The sequence below is a fragment of the Mesocricetus auratus genome, unplaced genomic scaffold, assembly GCF_017639785.1.
Source record: "Mesocricetus auratus isolate SY011 unplaced genomic scaffold, BCM_Maur_2.0 Super-Scaffold_100015, whole genome shotgun sequence".
NCBI classification, from domain to species: Eukaryota; Metazoa; Chordata; class Mammalia; order Rodentia; family Cricetidae; genus Mesocricetus; species Mesocricetus auratus.
This window is the reverse complement of record NW_024429198.1, coordinates 506,493-514,344: the sequence shown is the minus strand read 5'-3', so window position 1 is coordinate 514,344 and position 7,852 is coordinate 506,493. Positions and strand designations below refer to the sequence as shown.

General features: G+C 38.6%; 1 pseudogene; it reads right to left on the bottom strand.

Annotated features, from left to right (window-relative positions):
- Nucleotides 1–382: 382 nt before the first annotated feature.
- LOC121144351 lies at nt 383–5,880 on the bottom strand (annotated as a pseudogene).
- Nucleotides 5,881–7,852: the final 1,972 nt, after the last annotated feature.

Below are 7,852 nucleotides of genomic sequence, written 5' to 3'. Positions count from 1 at the left end.
TCATATTTTGTTAGTGTACTATATATATATGGTGTATGAAAACTTATATAGAAGGCACTCCCTTTCGTGTGATTACTTTCTTTTTTTTCAGGGAACAAAAGATTTATTGTTTACAAAAATAAGTTACAAAAACCAGTCAAACAACCCCAATGAGAGAATAAAGGACTCATTCCAATAGGCTCAAGAAAACAGTAGACCGAGGTAGGGGTGGTGCAGCAACTCACAGGGATGTCAACACACACGAAAGAACATCACGTTGCAAGCCATTGTGTGATGTACTGTTAACAGGCGACAATTTTACCGGCAGGGATGAGCAGAGGGAAAATGCCCTCCAGACATCTCTGTGATGAATAGACAGGGCTGATCTGGGAAGGTGCTAGGGTTATGAGCAGGACAGAAGCTGGACTTGGGTCACTTCTGGCAAGTGTTGTGGAAGACTTCCAGAGTTCAGAAGTGTCTGATGTCTGGACAGAAAGCTTTCTTGCAGAAACGTTTTGCAGTGTTGGTTCAGACCTGGAACACCTTTCATGAAGGACCTGACCACAACATCTGGCATCTGGTGATAGCTGACCGTGGAGCTGGGCAGTGGTGGCATGGTCTGTCACCTTCTGGAATTCTTGATGCTTGCATTTGAACCATATGTTAAGCTTGCCATCTTCTGTGCAGGCCTTCTCATTATACCCCTTTAGTACTGGGCAACCAATGAACGGCTCCCCACGATGATGTTCACTTTCAACACGTTTCCCAAGGTCATCAGCAGCACTGATGAAGTCCCATTGAGTCTGGATAAGTGGATGAACATTTTTGGAAACATTATGCCAATGTAGCTGATCATATCACTGACATATTGAGGAGGCAGAGCCAGAGTTGTGAGCTGAGCTTTCAGTCAATGCTTGATAGGCAAGCCATCTGTTTTGCAGAGCTCTTCAAGAACTGTTGATTCAAAGGGACAGATGCTAGAGGGCTGTGTGGTACTGTGCTTTGTTGGACCATTTGTATGCATGCAGAAGTTGTCTATAGAGCAGAGTTTTGTCCTGCACAAGGTTCACACTCAACAGTCCAGAGCTGTGAAGAGGGTAGTTCTTGGATGGCTTGCCTACCACACTGCTAAGATGTTCCAGCTCATTGAGCTTCTGATTGACCAAATGGAAGTTGTCCTGGAAGTGCATGATGTAGGCTTTCTTCCAGTCCTCCATTTTTGCCATGTTGTGCATGCCATCCTTCTGGCTGTCAAACACCCTACTCTTCTTGGAGCAGAGCACTTCAGTGTCACTAACAGCCTCCAAAAAGGCCTTCAGGTTCACTCCAATGCTCAGGACATCTGCTTTGTGGTTAAAGTCATTTAAGTAGTATTTTAGATAGTCACTGTATCTAAGGGACACTTACTGTGTGTCCTGCACTATGCTAAATAGTTTGTGCATGTCTTATTCAGTAATTTATGGTTGAGAGTTATTATTAATGTTAGAAATGAAATTACATAATCTGCTCATGACTTAGGAAATCAAATGAGTTTACTCAGCTAAGAGTTAAAGAGACATGGGGGCTGTTGCGGGAGATTTCAAGTTTCTGTGTATGACTGTGTTCTGCATCATTATAAACTAGGAAGTGTTGAGAGTGGGCAGAGGGGGACAGATGGAAAAGTCATTATAAAGAGAAATTGAGAGAATTGGAAACAGGGTGGATTTGAGGAGCAAAAAGAAGTTGGCAGGATTCACTCTGAAGTTTCAAGCTGTGTGAGAAGGGAACGATGACAACTTTGACGTGCATAAGAACATTCAGAGAGAGATAGAACACATGCAAAGGAGAGAGTAAGCAACACAGGGTAGAAGAGAAGGGGTAGAGCAATCTCAGTATTAGGCATGCCCTACCTGGGCCTCCTCATTCCAGACAACCACAGGGACAATGGGGCAATCCATGGGCACAGGGTGAGAAGCAAGTGTTGCAACAGATGAGAACTGGAAGGAATGAAAAACATCAGGTTTAAATTTCCCCAGTCTTGAGTTTTAGGACTTTTTCTTGCAGGAAAATCACTTCAGTTGTGTTTACTGATGATTGGTGTGAGGGTGGGGTGTGAATTATATTGGATCACCACTTTCTAATTCAAATTTTATCTTTTGAGCTCAGACATCCACTTTTCTCACAAGAAAAAGGCAAAACAACTTAAATCACAAAGCATCCAAGAAAAACAAGTCCCTATTCTATTAGTTCTCTTATTCATTAAAAACTCAAGGGAGTGTAGCATTTTTCGTCTTATTTTCGGTTTGTTTTATGGTATGTTTAGTGTAATTTTGTTCTTAAAGTTGTAAAAGAAGCTTGTGACATTTGTGAATGTGTGGTCACAAATCCAACTGATTTCTTTAACACAATGTTTGCATGAAACTATACATAATTAATTCAAATTTGCATAAGGCAAGAAGATAGCATTAGATGAACTTGCAAAGCTTCAGTTCTGTAGCTCAGTGCCTAATGAATCGGCATCTTAACGTGCTGAGACTATCCAAACTTCTGGATTTATAGGCCCTTCCCCTCCTCATCTATGCTTACCAACACTCCTACCTTCTGCTGTCTGAACTGCCTTTGTTTCCTTCACCTGTGATAACTAAGACTCATTTGTACATGCTCTATTCATTTACTTGACACTTTGTGGTACTGTAAAAGAATCCCCTTGAAGGAGATGGGTGTAAGGTCTTTATCAATTATCACACCGATAAATGGTGAATAGCTAATGACTGATCTGGCTTTAAAGAACCAAAATTGACAACACCTAAGAGGAATTAACTATTCCCAGTTTTATTTGAGGGGACTTCTAAGTGTTGCCTCTGAAATAGCATTGTTGTTATCACTTGGAAAGCTTCTTGAGGGTCACTGTAGACTCACTGTATCAGCAACATTGGGGAAAGGGAGGATTAAGCCCACCAATTCCTTTTTCAATAAGTCCAATAATGTTGACAGACATTGAAATTTGAGAACCACTAGGTAACTGAATTTATTAAGCACAGGAGAGTAATGGGACAAAGTTAATACAGCTTTGGCTCAGAAGGGGTTTTCTGAAATTTTCATTAGAAGAAATAGTTTCCTTCCAGTGACCTGAGTTGGGTGCATGTGGGCAAACTTCTCAGCATATCTGAGTCTCATTTTTCTAATTTGTAAAAGTGGTACCTAAAATTGTATAATGTTAGGACCATGGTTTCCTAACAATGCTGGATTTTGTTCCACCAGTTTTTCTTGTGACTAATAGCTTGTATTTATAGGAAGAAAGGAGTTGGAGTGATCATCACGAGGGAATGCTAACATATGTACATGACAATGAGGCCAACATCTGTATCCTATTTAATTGAAAGTCAAGCACATTTTGTACCAAAAAAATTCAAAGGACAAAAAATATAAATATAAGTCACACATCTAAAATCAAGGTAAACTTATGTTTGTGTGTGTGTAAAAGGCCACATAATAAACATTTTAGACTTAGAGGCTATTAGTGTCTGTCATGAGTACTCAAATCTTGCCACTGTAATATAAAAACTGCCATAAATAAAATGTAAAGCAACCCAGCTAACATTCCAAAATCTTTACTTCCAAAACCAGATGGTAGGTTGGATTCAGCCCATAAACCACAGCTTGCCAATATCTGGTTAATTATGTTTCCATTTGTTTTAAAATTAAAACAAGGGTCTTAAATATTTTCTGGTTGATTACTTACTCATTAGTCAAATATTTAGTAGCTATAATAGTCTAACAGTCCATTAAATGATTGCAATCTTCAAAGTTCCAATCTACTTCATTGTGTTGATCTGCAAACAATCAAACAAAACACAATCTTGGACAGATCCAACTCTATGTATGGGTTTTCTCCTTAACATGCAGAGAAAGACAGTGCTGTGCTTTTACAGATACACTCTTAGTTGTTTGGGTTATCCATTCCTATTGTTCCAGTGCATACCAAAGAAGAAAACATTGTCTCCAAAGCTATTGCTAATACAGCAATCACCGTAACTGTACATTAATCATTATTTCCTCATATACTCTTGTCCAAAAGCCATCTCTTTAAAGTAGGAGTGTAGAATAACGAAACATTTCATTTAGTGCTATTCATCCCTCAAAATACAGACCACAACTGTGACCATTGGTTAGTAAAATAGATGTGGAGCTTTTCCCCCATCTGTGTCCTCTAATTCATTTTAGTTCTACACTCTCTACTAAAAGACAGCATTGTACACACACACAAATACAGGCTCAGACTCCAATACTCTCCCACATTCATACCCAAGTCACAAGTGTGGGCCTCCAACTTCTTTACTGAACATTAAAGTTCCTGGCTACTCTGCTTTAGTATAATACATCTTTGGAGTGATTCACAGCAATCAGGAAAATACTTTCATCCACTGTAATGGACATCTCAAAGGGCAGAGGAAGATGGAAGAGATGTACCCAACAAGGAATGTGCAAAGGGTGGCAAAGCTTCCACACTTTCCTAGAAGTACCACATTCCAGGAACCTTCATGTGTTCAGCTATCAGAACAGCCCACCCTCTCAAATCCATGCCCTTTTAATTTCTTTTTATTAAAATTCAAAATGTCTAGGCATGATTTATATGTTCACAGTCAGTAATCATCTCACTCTTGAGCAGGTCTCCCCTCCCCAGACACTTATGGGCTTGGAAGAGTGTACCAAATATCTATTCATGTCTTGGTCATTCCCTTGACTAGACCTCATTCTAAAGCTACCATAGGATTGCCTGCCATCAGGTTACTCATTAACAAACAAGAGACATTCTCAGAACTTGAGATCCTTCAAAGTTTCCAGGACTTTTATGTAACAAGTGGGATGTAAAAGCAAATTCTATATATTACCCAATGTTTTCTCTTATTGTGATTGGAAAAAGGTCTAATGTATTCTTGTTTTGCCTTTTCTTCTCCCATTTAGGAGGCAGCTGGTTGTTGCTGGGTTGCAAGCAAACAGTAAATAATGGATGCTTTTGCATCAAGACTGCTACTGACAGATGTTGATCAGGTAAGGGGGATGTCAATGTCATAGCTTTTTGGTCTGCCCCATGCGAGGCATGTGCCTGCGCGTGTGAGTTTATGTGTGTGATAAAATCATAGGAGATCACCAATATTTTATTACATGAAAAGTTATTGATAAGCTGTCTTTAACGGGCCTCCTTTATTTAAAGTCTTAGCTGAACAGATTAAAAGTCATTGCAGTTTTGTCATGACATTATGACATGTAAGAAATCCAAAGTAATTCAAAGTGTGTTATGTGTTTCCATAAATTAGTAAGGTTAATTAGTCTGGATGGAAAAGTATGATGGCCCCAAACAATGTATTAACTTTTTCTATGTGGTTGCAACCCAGCAATACATACAACTGGCTCTTAAGTGGGAAAAGAAAAGAAAAAAAACTAGACTTCTTTCCAATTACAATAAGAAAACATGTTGGGCAATTTTGGAATTTCCCACCCTTCATTCTGGTCCCAAGTGGAAGCGTATGCCAGAGTAATAGTCTGAACTGACGCTGAACTTTGAGTTAGAGTCATGCTAACTTTCCTTATATTGCTAACCTTCCACTCACGTTATCCTTCTGTGCCCTCTTACGATTTGTACTCAGCTGAGTTTGGAAAAATTAAATGCATTAAATGAGCCAAGTCTTAATTGTTGATGGCTCCACCAATTTAATAAATGTCATGGCCTGAAGTGAAGAACAGGCAGAACAGAGACAATAACCTGTTGTGTTGTGAAGTGACTTAATGTGAAGAATGAGATGAGACTGAAATGATAGAAATTTTCATACCTGTATCTTCATGTGTTGAAAGGTGTCTGAGGCCTACCTCCTGTGGTCTGGGGATGTAAAACAGTTTATCACTTAACTCCTTTAAGGACATTTCATTGGGTAAGTATCATTCTACAGTTTCATGATTCATGTGTGGTTACTATTACTATTATGAGACTTGCTATAGTGATTGTCACTCATATTCCCTTTATGCTCATTATTCATGCCAACATCATTCTACTATAGTGCACAGTCATATGGCTTCCTTTCTACCCATGCTGGGGCTGGTTGATGATGTCATTTAAGTCTCCTGAGATTAGGTAGTAATCAAGTAAGGCTGACGTCAACATCCTAGGTTTTTGGGCTGTCACATGTGATAAAACTAATCTCCAGTTGCTCACAGAATAGCCTGCTTTATCATACAATTTCTCTATGTGCTGCCCTCTCTATTGGTCTCCCCACTGATGCTCTGTGAGGTCACCTGAAAATAAGCTAGTTATCCTCAAATTTTTTTCTCATATCTAATTCTGGGGAAAACCATCTTGAAGAAATTTTTACTTGTAGCTACAGTCATTCAAAAAATCCAAGGGTGATGCTCATCTTTACTTGAGTTTTATCTGTGAGATAAACTGAGAAGATAATGGGGTTCGGAGACCACAAATGAGTTCCCTAAAGAACTCTCAAATCTCTGTCTGCAGAATGTCACTGATCAAGATAGATATTTTGAACCTGAGATGGCTTGTATCTTTGGAAAAGAATCTGATTTCCATTTTATACATCTGATAGGACTTGACATGGTTTCCTTTTCCTGTCTTTTCTTTTGTTTAAAGACAAGCCTGCTCTAACAGAATGGATTCGAAGACAGAGCCCATCCCTCTGCTTCATGGAAGAAACACACCTCAGCCCCAAAGACAGACATTACCTCAGAGTTAAGGGTTGGGAAAAGATTTTCCAATCAAACAGACCCATGAGACAAGCAGAGGTAGCAATCCTAATATCTAACAAATTAGATTTTAAAATAAAATCAATCAAAAGAGATGAAGGAGGGCATTTCATACTCATCACAAAGGAATCAATCAAGATGAAGTTTCATTCTGAGCATCTGTGCCCCAAATACAAAGGCATCCATGTTCATAAAAGAAACGTTACTAAAACTCAAATCACATATAAAGCCCCACACACTTATAGTGGGAGACTTCAACATCTACACTCAGCACTAGAGAGAAATACCAGACAGAAACTTAACAAAGAAGCAAAGGAACTAATAGAAGTTATGACCCAATTGGGATTAACAGACATCTATAGAACATTCCATCCAAATAAAAAGGAATATACCTTCTTCTCAGCGCCACATGGAACCTTCTCAAAAATCGATCACATATTTGGCAACATATCAAACCTCAACAGGTACAAAAAAATTGGAATACCTCCATGCACCTTATCAGACCACCATGTGCTAAAATTAGAATTCAACAACAACACAAAGTGCAGAAACCCTACAAACTCATGGGTATTGAATAATGCACAATTGCACCATTCTTGCATCAAAGAAGAAATAAAAAAGAAATTAAAAACTTCGTAGAATTCAATGAGAATGAAGACACAACATACCTAAGCTTATGGTACACTTTGAAAGCAGTGCTACAAGGGAAGTTCATAACACTAAGTGCCCACATGAAGAAACTGGAGAATAGTTACACTAGAGAATTAACAGCACAACTAAAAGCTCTAGAACACAATGAAGCAAACTCACCCAGGAGTACTAGATGCCAAGAAATAATCAAATTGAGGGCTGAAATCAATAAAGTAGAAACTAGGAAAATAATAAAAAAAAATCAATGTAACTAAGAGTTGGTTCTTTGAGAAACTCAAAAAGATAGACAAACCTTTATCTAAACTTAAGAAATGGCAGAGTGTGAACATGCAAATTAACAAAATCAGAAATGAAAAGGGGGACCTAACAAGAGACACTGGGGAAATCCAGAGAATCATCAGGTCATACTTTGAAAACCTGTACTCCACAAAATTAAAAAATCTAAAGAAAATGGACAATTTTCTGGATAGATATCACTTGCCAAAATTAA